The sequence below is a fragment of the Oncorhynchus nerka genome, linkage group LG27, assembly GCF_034236695.1.
Source record: "Oncorhynchus nerka isolate Pitt River linkage group LG27, Oner_Uvic_2.0, whole genome shotgun sequence".
Classification (NCBI taxonomy): domain Eukaryota; kingdom Metazoa; phylum Chordata; class Actinopteri; order Salmoniformes; family Salmonidae; genus Oncorhynchus; species Oncorhynchus nerka.
This window is the reverse complement of record NC_088422.1, coordinates 74,054,940-74,067,939: the sequence shown is the minus strand read 5'-3', so window position 1 is coordinate 74,067,939 and position 13,000 is coordinate 74,054,940.

Sequence of the window (13,000 nt, the reverse complement as noted above, 5' to 3'; positions counted from 1 at the left end):
TCTGTTCTTTTTTTAGTCAGTTCGGTAAATAAATATCAATTATAGTCCCATTCTCATTTGCTTTTAACACATTTACATTTACATTTAAGTCATTTAGCAGACGAACACCACTAAGAATTAGAACAGGTCATGGTAGAAATAGTTTTAGTTTACTCAGCTCTGCGGTCCTGGTGTTCTCTCCTGAACATTTAAAAATGTGATGATCTAGTCTCATTGGTGGAGTTTAAACACTTGATCAATGTAAATATCATAGAAGAGTGTAATTGTCTTTAGGACAGCTGTTTTTTAGTCAAGACATTCGTGTTTTTTTAACGTAATATGTCATTGTTGTGCTGTATGTGTGTCTATAGTTTTTTTTTATGTTGTGTTAGTCTATGTAAGTTGTTTTGTCGGAAACTTGGTTCCCCCTGCTGCTATTGGACCAGGTCTCTCTTGAAAAAGAGATGTTATCTCAATGAGAAAAAACGGTTTAAATAAAAGTTAAATAAATAAAAAATATATAATATGATGACAGGTCATGACCCAATTGGGTGACTATGTCAGACGTCCGTTTTTGCGGCGTGGAAAGCCCCCCTATAGGTTCTCATCTCGGGCTCCATAGAAGAGTTGCTTGCAGTATGTTGGGGCAAACCCCCAGTGCCCGTAGTACCCACCTGATGGTTTCAGGAAGTGAAGGCGGTAGGCGTACTATCATACGTCCCGTTACAGGTTACACCCACAGTGGCATCATCACTATCACTATCACTTTCTGTTTGCTCACTCAGTGTTAGTGTGTGAGACCCATATATAGTATGAATTTAAATTGCTTGTTTTGTCGCTCCATTGCATTCTGTGTACAGTAAGTATATGTGCATGTGTATACAAACCTGTGTCTTTGTGTGTGTGCGTGCAATGTGCATGCAACCCTGTGTGTGTGTTTGTGTTATCCCTCCCGCGTGTGTGTACCCTATCCTCCTATCCCACAGCATCTCAGGGCTTTATTTAATCAGATAACCTGCTACCACTGGCCTGCAGCAAACCCCATGATTCTCCAGGCTCCTCATGTTGCCCCCCCGGTCCTCCAGAGAAACCCCAGCTAACGGAGATGCCTCCAGACACACACACTCTTACTGCAGACGCTGCACAATACACTCCGTGTCTTCCTCTCTCTCTCTTCCTCCCCTCCAGTAGAAGAAAACATGTTTCATCTTTCTCCGCTAACTCTGCTCCCGCTCCTCGTATAGGTATCGTTCTCTGCTTAGTCTGCATGCATAGCTACTTACTTTTCTCTTATTTAGGAACGTCACGTCCATGTAGCGTGAAGGACTCTGGGATGCCATAGGAATCCATTTCACATACAGATACACAGGGGTAGAGAACAGTGAATGGAGAGAATCGGACATGAGAGAAACAGTGTACTTTCAATTTCAAGCCGGCTTTTTCCTATTCTGCTGTTGTTATCGTCCGTCTGGTTCTATTTGTTTGATAGTTTTGTCTCTGTCTGACACTTTTGGAGTAATGCTGTAATGGTAAATCCAAAGTGGATCTGTAACAGATAAAAAGTTGATAATACTGAAGCAGGGTGTAACTGAACAGCTTCTACCCCCAAGCCGTGAGGCTGGTAATAGTTCACCAAATAGCTACCAGGACAATCTGCATTGACCCTTTTTGCACTCTTTTGACTCATTACATACGCTGCTGCTACTGTTTATTATCTATCCTGTTGCCTACATACTTGACACTGTAAAATAAATCTAGCTGTTTCAACTAATTATCGTTAAGTAATTATTATTATTATTATTATGTTTACTTAACCATTTGGTCCAAGTGTTACCTGAACTAAACATAATTAGTAGCAGAAAGATCGGAATGTGATGAACCAAGAGGTTATGAGTTCAAATCCCAGGGGAGGACATGTTGAGTAATAATTACTGTACACATGCACAATGTAATCATGTGTGTCAAATATGTAAGTTGAAAGCACTGTGTGTGTAACTAGTTCCACAGCCTTTTTTTAGGTTTCTAGTTGAATGAACATTTGAGACTTGTTGAGCAAACACATCATTTTAAGGGACAGATCGAAATGTACTGGGGGGAGGGGCTGTCATAAAAAATTAAATGCACCCATCTCCCCAACATTAAACATATTTTCACATGACCCTGCCCTTGTACTGTAAAATGAATTGAATGCCCCCCCCCCTAACATTCACTCAAAATAATGTTTACCACCAAAAATAACAATAACTGTCGTGACCCTGTGTTTATAAACGTCGAAATCGACTTGTCCACTTCAACATGCTTTTGTGGCACAATCGATGCCATGCAGGGCTACGGGCCAGAATGGTTGAGGCTTCGCCAAACACCACAGACGAGCTCACTCTCCTCGATGTTTCCTTATACTACGATCAGAGCTGGCTGCAGGCCATGATCAGATGTTCTACATTTTGATGCCATATTTATAATTTTATAAAATATGTGCAACAAATTTTCCACCAACAGGTTTCGGTGCCAATGCACCACACAACCATTAAACAAAGCATACCGACTTCGGGCACTTCAATATCATGGTTTGCGTTTTCAACACCACAGTAAATAGACTATGTCAATCTCAACAAACAGGAAATACTTCCTACCTTGTAGGCTTACCCAGTACTGAAGGCTTGGTTTGACAATCTGCAATTGTCATTAACATTTTTGGTGTTTTGTGACAGATGTCTCTTTCCTTTCATCAATTGGCAGCTGCACGGATTGGATTGATTGACAGATTTTATTTGTCAGTAAAATAAATATATAAAACAACAAAAAAATATATATTTTTTTACAAGTTACCAGGATTGCACAATAAAGTCGGGGACTTCCATTTTGGTCCCTATTTTGTACATAAACACACATATAATTACATGGATACAGACACATTCCAGAGAGATAGATAAAAAAATGCTCAACCTCCAGATGAGTATGAGGCTGGTAGCTTATTCTTTAGATGTTTGTGGCAGCTGGTGAATAAGGCATAATCAAAGTGACACTGGACTAGCACAGCAAGGTTGGCATCCAGTTGGCGACAGATTTTCTTGCGAATATTCTAAAATCTTCATTTAAACAATATGCCATTTCAGAGTTTCCTTCAGGAAAGTTTTGCGCCAGACAACATGACAGGGAAGATTTTAATTTACCGGACATTTTAAGAATTTCACGGATATCCATGTGCATTCAGATCCGGCCTGGCATTTATGTGTCCTTAAAAACAGCTATAACAAATTACAAAACCACTATTCCTTGTGTTTCGATGTTGAGCATTTAGGCTACCTTCCTAAAATAATAATTGTCCACCTCATGGATCAGCTGTCAGAGATTTGAGTACTAAATAGATACTAAATATATATATATAGAGAGAGAAGCTTAGGCCTAACCCTAACTATGTCAGATGGCTACTGCGTCTGCTATACAGATATGCAGTTGAAGTCGGAAGTTTACATACACTTACGTTGGAGTCATTAAAACTCAACCATTCCACAAATGTCTTGTTAACAAACTATAGTTTTGTCGGTTAAGACATCTACCTTGTGCATGACACAAGTAATTTTTCCAACAATTGTTTCCAGACAGATTATTTCACTTATAATTCATTGTATCACAATACCAGTGGGTCAGAAGTTTACATGCACTAAGTTGACTGTGCCTTTAAACAGCTTGGAAAATTCCAGAAAATGATGTCATGGCTTTAGAGGCTTCTGATAGGCTAATTGACATAATTTGAGTCAATTGGAGGTGTACCTGTGGATGTATTTCAAGGCCTACCTTCAAACTGAGCCGTCATACTGCTCAGGAAGGAGACGCATTCTGTCTCCTAGAGATGAACGTACTTTGGTGCGAAAAGTGCAAATCAATCCCAGAACAACAGCAAAGGACCTTGTGAAGATGCTGGAGGAAAAAGGTACAAAAGTATCTATATCCAAAGTAAAACGGGTCCTATATCGGCATAACCTGAAAGGCCGCTCAGCAAGGAAGAAGCCACTGCTCAAAAACCACCATAAAAATCCAGACTACGGTTTGCAACTGCACATGGGGGCAAAGATTGTACTTTTTGGAGAAATGTCCTCTGGTCTGATGAAACCAAAATAGAACTGTTTGGACATAATGACCATGATTATGTGGAAAAGGGAAAGGGAGGCTTGCAAGCCGGAGAACACCATCCCAACCGTGAAGCACGGGGCTGCCAGCATCATGTTGTGGTGGTGCTTTGCTGCAGGAGGGACTGGTGCACTTCACAAAATAGATGGCATCATGAGGTAATTACAAGGATATATTGAAGCAAAATCTCAAGACATCAGTCAGGAAGTTAAAGCTTGGTTGCAAATGGGTCTTCCAAATAGACAAAGAACCCAAGCATACTTCCAAAGTTGTGGCCAACAAAGTCAAGGTATTGGAGTGGCCATCACAAAGCCCTGACCTCAATCCTATTGAAAATTTGTGGGCAGACCTGAAAAAGCGTGTGCGAGCAAGGAAGTCTACAAACCTGACTCAGTTACACCAGCTCTGTCAGGAGGAATGGGCCAAAATTCACCCAACTTATTGTGGGGAGCTTGTGGAAGGCTACCCAAAACATTTGACCCAAGTTAAACAATTGAATGGCAATGCTACCAAATACTAATTGAGTGTATGTAAACTTCTGACCCACTGGGAATTTGATGAAAGGAATAAAAGCTGAATTTTTACTAGGAATTTTTACTAGGATAAAATGTCAGGAATTGTGAAAAACTGAGTTTAAATGTATTTGGCTAAGGTCTATGTAAAGACTTCAACTGTAGATGTACAGAAAGAGGCTAATTTGTTAATTTTCTATCAGAATATTTTTTTATAAAGTTAAGTATTATACTGTTAGATTGTAGGAGTAACTCTGGTAGGTCTGAAACAGACTTCCTCACCTCAAGTTCACCTGTTGTAGTCAGTTGGATTGCTGGGACATACTCCCTTCATATAATAGGCCTGCAGTAGCTAAAGCTTAATAATAGCCACACCATACCAAACCTTAACAAACGTCTCTAAACTTTATTAGGGTAATATCAAATCTACGAGTAGACGTTCCTCCCCTATTTTGGCCCACCCCTCCCCCCAAGTATGTTTGACTGATTTTTTGCCTAGGTTTTCTTAAGGTGGAGCTAAGTTTGAGCCAACTGATTTGTTTTAGTTCAGGTAACACTTGGACTTCACAGAGGTTTATGAGAAAACACTGCTGCTGGGCTGACACAGATCTCCAGGCTCTCCCAGGCCCTCCCAGGCCCTCCCAGGCCCAGTTTGGAGAACAGACCAGGGGGAGCCCAGCCCTCAACAGGTCCATTTACCTGGCATGGTGCTGGAGAACAAGTCCACGGGACAGACGTTATGGAGGTCGAAAGTGTGTGGGCGGGGATGGAGAGGATGGTGTGTGTGCAACTGTGCGTGTGTGTGCACACATATACGCGTGTGTGTATGTGTGTACTGTACATGCATGATTGTGTGTGTGTGTGCGTAAATGTCTGTGTATGTATAAAGTGGGACTCCAGGAGGCATTGTGAAAACGCAGGCAGGGAGGCAGCCCAGGAAGGGGAGAATTCACAGGTTAGTCTCAGAGAGAACACAGACCAAATGAGTCACTCTGGCAGCAGACAAAGTCAATGCAGTACCTCGGAGAATAACGGGAGATGGTATTTCCCCCAACACAACATGATAGTCTGCAGGCAGAAAGGCGTTTATGAATGACTCTATCAAAACACCAACTAGCCCACCGACCACTTTCAATTAGAACACCAAAGTCACTGTGTGGTTATACAGACATGATCAAAGACACCTCTGTGTATTATCAATCTCTATCTAATGATCGGGAAAGAGAGTGCCCAAGCACATGCATGAGTGCGTATGTGTGTGTGCAAGCTTTAACGTGCACATGTGTGTGTGTACTGTGTGAACTGTAACTCTCTCTGCGTACAGTATGTGTGTGTCTGTGGTTAATGTGCTCAATTTCACTCATACCACATATCAAAGTGATGGCTGGTGAATACCACATAAGAGAGGAGATATAAACAGATAATTGTTGAGATCAAACAGTCCTTCCTCAGGCTAGGCAGTAGACAGGCTAGGCAGTAGACAGGCTAGGCAGTAGACAGGCTAGGCAGTAGACAGGCTAGGCAGTAGACAAGCTAGGCAGTAGACAAGCTAGGCAGTGGACAGGCTAGGCAGTGGACAGGCTAGGCAGTAGACAAGCTAGGCAGTGGACAGGCTAGGCAGTAGACGGGCTATGCAGTAGATGGGCTATGCAGTAGACAGGCTAGGCAGTAGACAGGCTAGGCAGTAGACAGGCTAGGCAGTAGATAGGCTAGGCAGTAGACGGACTAGGCAGTAGATGGGCTAGGCAGTAGACAGGCTAGGCAGTAGACAAGCTAGGCAGTGGACAGGCTAGGCAGTAGATAGGCTATGCAGTAGACGGGCTAGGCAGTAGACGGGCTAGGCAGTAGACGGGCTAGGCAGTAGACGGGCTAGGCAGTAGACAAGCTAGGCAGTAGACAAGCTAGGCAGTAGACAGGATATACAGTAGACAGGATATACAGTAGACAGGCTAGGCAATAGACAGGCTATGCAGTAGATAGGCTAGGCAGTAGACAAGCTAGGCAGTAGACAGGATATACAGTAGACAGGATATACAGTAGACAGGCTAGGCAATAGACAGGCTATGCAGTAGATAGGCTAGGCAGTAGACAAGCTAGGCAGTAGACAGGATATACAGTAGACAGGATATACAGTAGACAGGCTAGGGGCAGTAGACAGGCTAGGCAGTAGACAGGCTAGGCAATAGACAGGCTAGGCAGTAGACAGGCTAGGCAATAGACAGGCTAGGCAGTAGACAGGCTAGGCAATAGACAGGCTAGGCAGTGGACAGGCTAGGCAGTAGACCGGATATACAGTAGACAGGATACACAGTAGACAGGATATACAGTAGACAGGTTAGGCAATAGACAGGCTAGGCAGTAGACAAGCTAGGCAGTAGACAGGATATACAGTAGACAGGATATACAGTAGACAGGCTAGGCAATAGACAGGCTAGGCAGTAGACGGGATATACAGTAGACAGGATATATAGTAAACAGGCAAGGCAATAGACAGGCTAGGCAATAGACAGGCTAGGCAGTAGACAGGCTAGGCAGTAGACAAGCTAGGCAGTGGACAGGCTAGGCAGTGGACAGGCTAGGCAGTAGACAAGCTAGGCAGTGGACAGGCTAGGCAGTAGACGGGCTATGCAGTAGATGGGCTATGCAGTAGACAGGCTAGGCAGTAGACAGGCTAGGCAGTAGACAGGCTAGGCAGTAGATAGGCTAGGCAGTAGACAGACTAGGCAGTAGATGGGCTAGGCAGTAGACAGGCTAGGCAGTAGACAAGCTAGGCAGTGGACAGGCTAGGCAGTGGACAGGCTAGGCAGTAGACAGGCTAGGCAGTAGACAAGCTAGGCAGTAGACAAGCTAGGCAGTGGACAGGCTAGGCAGTGGACAGGCTAGGCAGTAGACAGGCTAGGCAGTAGACGGGCTAGGCAGTAGACAGGCTAGGCAGTAGATAGGCTAGGCAGTAGACGGGCTAGGCAGTAGACGGGCTAGGCAGTAGACGGGCTAGGCAGTAGACAAGCTAGGCAGTAGACAAGCTAGGCAGTAGACAGGATATACAGTAGACAGGATATACAGTAGACAGGCTAGGCAATAGACAGGCTATGCAGTAGATAGGCTAGGCAGTAGACAAGCTAGGCAGTAGACAGGATATACAGTAGACAGGATATACAGTAGACAGGCTAGGCAATAGACAGGCTATGCAGTAGATAGGCTAGGCAGTAGACAAGCTAGGCAGTAGACAGGATATACAGTAGACAGGATATACAGTAGACAGGCTAGGCAATAGACAGGCTAGGCAGTAGACAGGCTAGGCAGTAGACAGGCTATGCAGTAGACAGGCTAGGCAATAGACAGGCTAGGCAGTAGACAGGCTAGGCAATAGACAGGCTAGGCAGTAGACAGGCTAGGCAATAGACAGGCTAGGCAGTGGACAGGCTAGGCAGTAGACCGGATATACAGTAGACAGGATACACAGTAGACAGGATATACAGTAGACAGGTTAGGCAATAGACAGGCTAGGCAGTAGACAAGCTAGGCAGTAGACAGGATATACAGTAGACAGGATATACAGTAGACAGGCTAGGCAATAGACAGGCTAGGCAGTAGACGGGATATACAGTAGACAGGATATATAGTAAACAGGCAAGGCAATAGACAGGCTAGGCAATAGACAGGCTAGGCAGTAGACAGGCTAGGCAGTAGACAGGCTAGGCAGTAGACAAGCTAGGCAGTAGATGGGCTATGCAGTAGACAAGCTAGGCAGTAGACAGGCTAGGCAGTAGACAGGATATACAGTAGACAGGATATACAGTAGACAGGCTAGGCAATAGACAGGCTATGCAGTAGATAGGCTAGGCAGTAGACAAGCTAGGCAGTAGACAGGATATACAGTAGACAGGATATACAGTAGACAGGCTAGGCAATAGACAGGCTAGGCAGTAGACAGGCTAGGCAGTAGACAGGCTAGGCAATAGACAGGCTAGGCAATAGACAGGCTAGGCAATAGACAGGCTAGGCAGTAGACAGGCTAGGCAATAGACAGGCTAGGCAGTGGACAGGCTAGGCAGTAGACCGGATATACAGTAGACAGGATACACAGTAGACAGGATATACAGTAGACAGGTTAGGCAATAGACAGGCTAGGCAGTAGACAAGCTATGCAGTAGACAGGATATACAGTAGACAGGATATACAGTAGACAGGCTAGGCAATAGACAGGCTAGGCAGTAGACGGGATATACAGTAGACAGGATATATAGTAAACAGGCAAGGCAATAGACAGGCTAGGCAATAGACAGGCTAGGCCAGGCTAGGCAGTAGACAAGCTAGGCAGTAGAATGCAGTAACAGGCTATAGACAGGCTAGGCAAGACAGGCTAGGCAGTTAGGCTAGGCAGTAGACAGACTAGGCAGTAGATGGGCTAGGCAGTAGACGGGCTAGGCAGTAGACAGGCTAGGCAGTAGATAGGCTAGGCAGTAGACAGGCTAGGCAGTAGATGGGCTAGGCAGTAGACGGGCTAGGCAGTAGACGGGCTAGGCAGTAGACAGGCTAGGCAGTGGACAGGCTAGGCAGTGGACAGGCTAGGCAGTATACAGGATATACAGTAGACAGGCTAGGCAGTGGACAGGCTAGGCAGTAGACAGGATCTACAGTAGACAGGCTAGGCAGTGGACAGGCTAGGCAGTAGACCGGATATACAGTAGACAGGATACACAGTAGACAGGTTAGGCAATAGACAGGCTAGGCAGTAGACAGGCTAGGCAGTAGACAGGATATACAGTAGACAGGATATACAGTAGACAGGCTAGGCAATAGACAGGCTAGGCAGTAGACGGGATATACAGTAGACAGGATATATAGTAAACAGGCAAGGCAATAGACAGGCTAGGCAATAGACAGGCTAGGCAGTAGACAGGCTAGGCAGTAGACAGGATATACAGTAGACAGGATATACAGTAGACAGGCAAGGCAATAGACAGGCTAGGCAGTGGACAGGCTAGGCAGTGGACAGGCTAGACAGTAGACAGGCAAAGCAGTAGAGAAGCTAGACAATAGACAGGGTAGACAATAGACAGGCTATGCAGTAGACAGGCTGGGCAGTAGAAAGGCTATGCAGTAGACAGGCTATGCAGTAGACAGGCTAGGCAATATACAGGCTAGGCAATAGATAGGCTGGGCAGTAGACAGGCTATGCAATGGACAGGCTAGGCAACGGACAGTCTAGGCAGTAGACAGGCTAGACAATAGACATGCTAGACAGCAGACAGGCTAGGCAGTAGACAGGCTATGCAGTACACAGGCTATGCAGTAGACAGGCTAGGCAATAGACAGGCTATGCAGTAGACAGGCTATGCAGTAGACAGGCTAGGTAGTAGACAGGCTATGCAGTAGACAGGCTATGCAGTAGACAGGCTAGGCAATAGACAGGCTATGCAGTAGACAGGCTAGGCAATAGACAGGCAATGCAGTAGACAGGCTAGGCAATAGACAGGCTATGCAGTAGACAGGCTAGGCAATAGACAGGCTATGCAGTAGACAGGCTAGGCAGTAGACAGGCTATGCAGTAGACAGGCTAGGCAATAGACAGGCTATGCAGTAGACAGGCTAGGCAATAGACAGGCTATGCAGTAGACAGGCTAGGCAGTAGACAGGCTATGCAGTAGACAGGCTAGGCAATAGACAGGCTATGCAGTAGATAGGCTGGGCAGTAGACAGGCTAAGCAATGGACAGGCTAGGCAACGGACAGTCTAGGCAGTAGACAGGCTAGACAATAGACATGCTAGACAGTAGACAGGCTAGGCAGTAGACAGGCTTTAATGTGGAGTGGTTGTAAATCAGCTGACCTCAGATCAGAGCTTGGTCTTTAAAAGCAGTCCAAATGGACCAGATTGAGAAACACATGGATGAGGAATGGCATTGATGAGAGTTCTGTGTCACTGTCTTGGCGGAGGGCCAGGGAGTAGTGTAAATTGTGTAGTGTAACTCTGACAGGGCTTAATGAACACTGTCGGTCTGACAGGCTGTACCTTCCTCTATATCTGGGGCGGTAGGGTAGCCTAGTGGTTAGAGCATTGGACTAGTAACCGATAAGTTCAAATCCCCGAGCTGACAAGGTACAAATCTGTCGTTCTGCCCCTGAACAGGCAGTTAACTCACTGTTCCTAGGCCGTCATTGAAAATAAGAATTTGTTCATAACTGACTTGCCTAGTTAAATAAAGGTAAAAAAAAAATGTTTAAAAAAATCTGACTGTCCCTCCCCCTGGGTAGGTCTTCCAACACAATAACCATAGTGAAGTAAATGACTCTGAGTTTACAATGCACTATTTAATCACCCTCTCAATTCCTTCTAATCTTTCTCTGTACCAGCCTAACAGAAATGCCAACATATCAGCCAAGCACCCATTCTTAAAAAATTTTTTTTTTTTTTCTTTACCCCTTTTTCTCCCCAATTTCATGGTGTCCAATTGTTTTAGTAGTTACTATCTTGTCTCATCGCTACAACTACCATACGGGCTCGGGAGAGATGAAGGTTTCGTCCTCCGATACACAACCCAACCAAGCCGCACTGCTTCTTAACACAGCGCGCATCCAACCCGGAAGCCAGCCGCACCAATGTGTCAGAGGAAACACCGTGCACCTGACAACCTTGGTTAGCGCGCACTGCGCTCGTCCCGCCACAGGAGTCGCTGGTGTGCGATGAGACAAGGACATCCCTACCGACCAAGCCCTCGGACCTCCCGGTCGCGGCCGGTTACGACAGAGCCTGGGCGCGAACCCAGGGTCTCTGATGGCACAGTACAGCGCCCTTAACCACTGCGCCACCCGGGAGGCCCGTTGCTACCCATTCTGTAAGATAAAACAAATCTTTCTCCCCCCTCTTTCTCTCCCTCTATCTCTTTCTCTTGCTCTCTCTCTCTGTCCGTGGAACATACTCCCCCTGTAGCTGATCTGCTGTGTGTGTGTGTGTGTGACAGTCTATTAATGATGGGGCGGCAGCTCCCCAGACAGCTTTATAACAGTAATATCTCTCTCTCTCCACCACTACCAAATTGTTCTGGGGAAGAAATAGGAACTAATCTTGTCCACTGTCATCACAGCACAAACTTAGCCACACAAAGCCAGGAATCCAATCTTACCTTCTACACTTGAAATAACTCTGTGTGCTATATATTGTATTAATCTATGTGCACTTTTCTATTGTCAGTGTAATACCTTAGACAATAGACTTTTTGTTTCTTTAGGAGTATTTATCTAATATTTGATTAGATGGGAAAAGGGGAGGGGGAAAATGTTGCATAGAGAAAATGTTATTACATAAATGGACTACGCAAGACAAAGACATGCGTATTATCATAATTAAAAATGAAACGGAACATATGGTGAGGGAAAGGAGCTGCACATAAACAATCACAGTGAAAGCCTCTAAGTGAACGGAAAAGCAGGAAAGGCTCATTTTTCAACCCGGGATGGAAGGAAGCACTGATGGAGCCAGTGACTCCCAGAGCACAGGGAGACTCACTAACCTACACTTCTCTGTAACCTTCCCCTCTCTTCCCCTCCCCTCTCCTCTTCTCTCCTTTTTTCTCCTCTCCTCTTCTCTTCTCCTCTTTTCTCTTCTCTTCTCTTCTCTTCACTCCTTTCCTCTCCTCTCCTCTCCTCTCCTCCCCTCTCCTCTCCTTTTCTCTTCTCTTCTCTTCACTCCTCTTCTCTCCCCTTCTTTTCTCTCCCTCCATCCCTCTGTCCACTTCTTGCCCTGGTCTCTGGGTTATGTGTGTCCAGGAATAGCTGCCACGTGGGCCCCGCAGCGCTGGGATCTGTTCCCTAAGCAGGAAGCTGTTATATGGTTACAGTTATTTCTGTTGTCTGTCTGGGGATAGTTTTTACTGTGCTCCGGAGGATCAATAATTGTCATAAAAAGCCTGCATCACCCCGTGCCCTCTGCGAGTGGGACGGCCGAGATGCTGTGTGTAGGTTAGGATGGTGTGTGTGTTTGTGGCGATGTGTTTGGTGTAGGAGGGTGTATGTGTGTAGGTTTGGCTAGTGTGTTTGGAAGGGTGGTGTTTCTAGCACATAAAAGAAGCAGATATTTCCTGATTTCCCCCTTCCCGCTGATAAGTTGTCTCAAAACATAACATGCTTTGTGTATCATGTGTATTTGTGTATGTTGTAGGCTCTTCCTTCTGCTATAGGCCATGACCTGTCTATGTCTCCTTGTCACTCCTCTAGCTCTTCTCTGTTGTTCCTTCAGTCTGCTTCTCTATCGCCAACATCTGTATCTTTTCTCTGTCTACGTCTCTCTGTCATTTTCTGTCCTGTAGTTTCATGCTCTCTCCATGTCCTGTCTCGGACTGTCCTGTATTTATCCTATATGCTCTCAGTATGTCTATC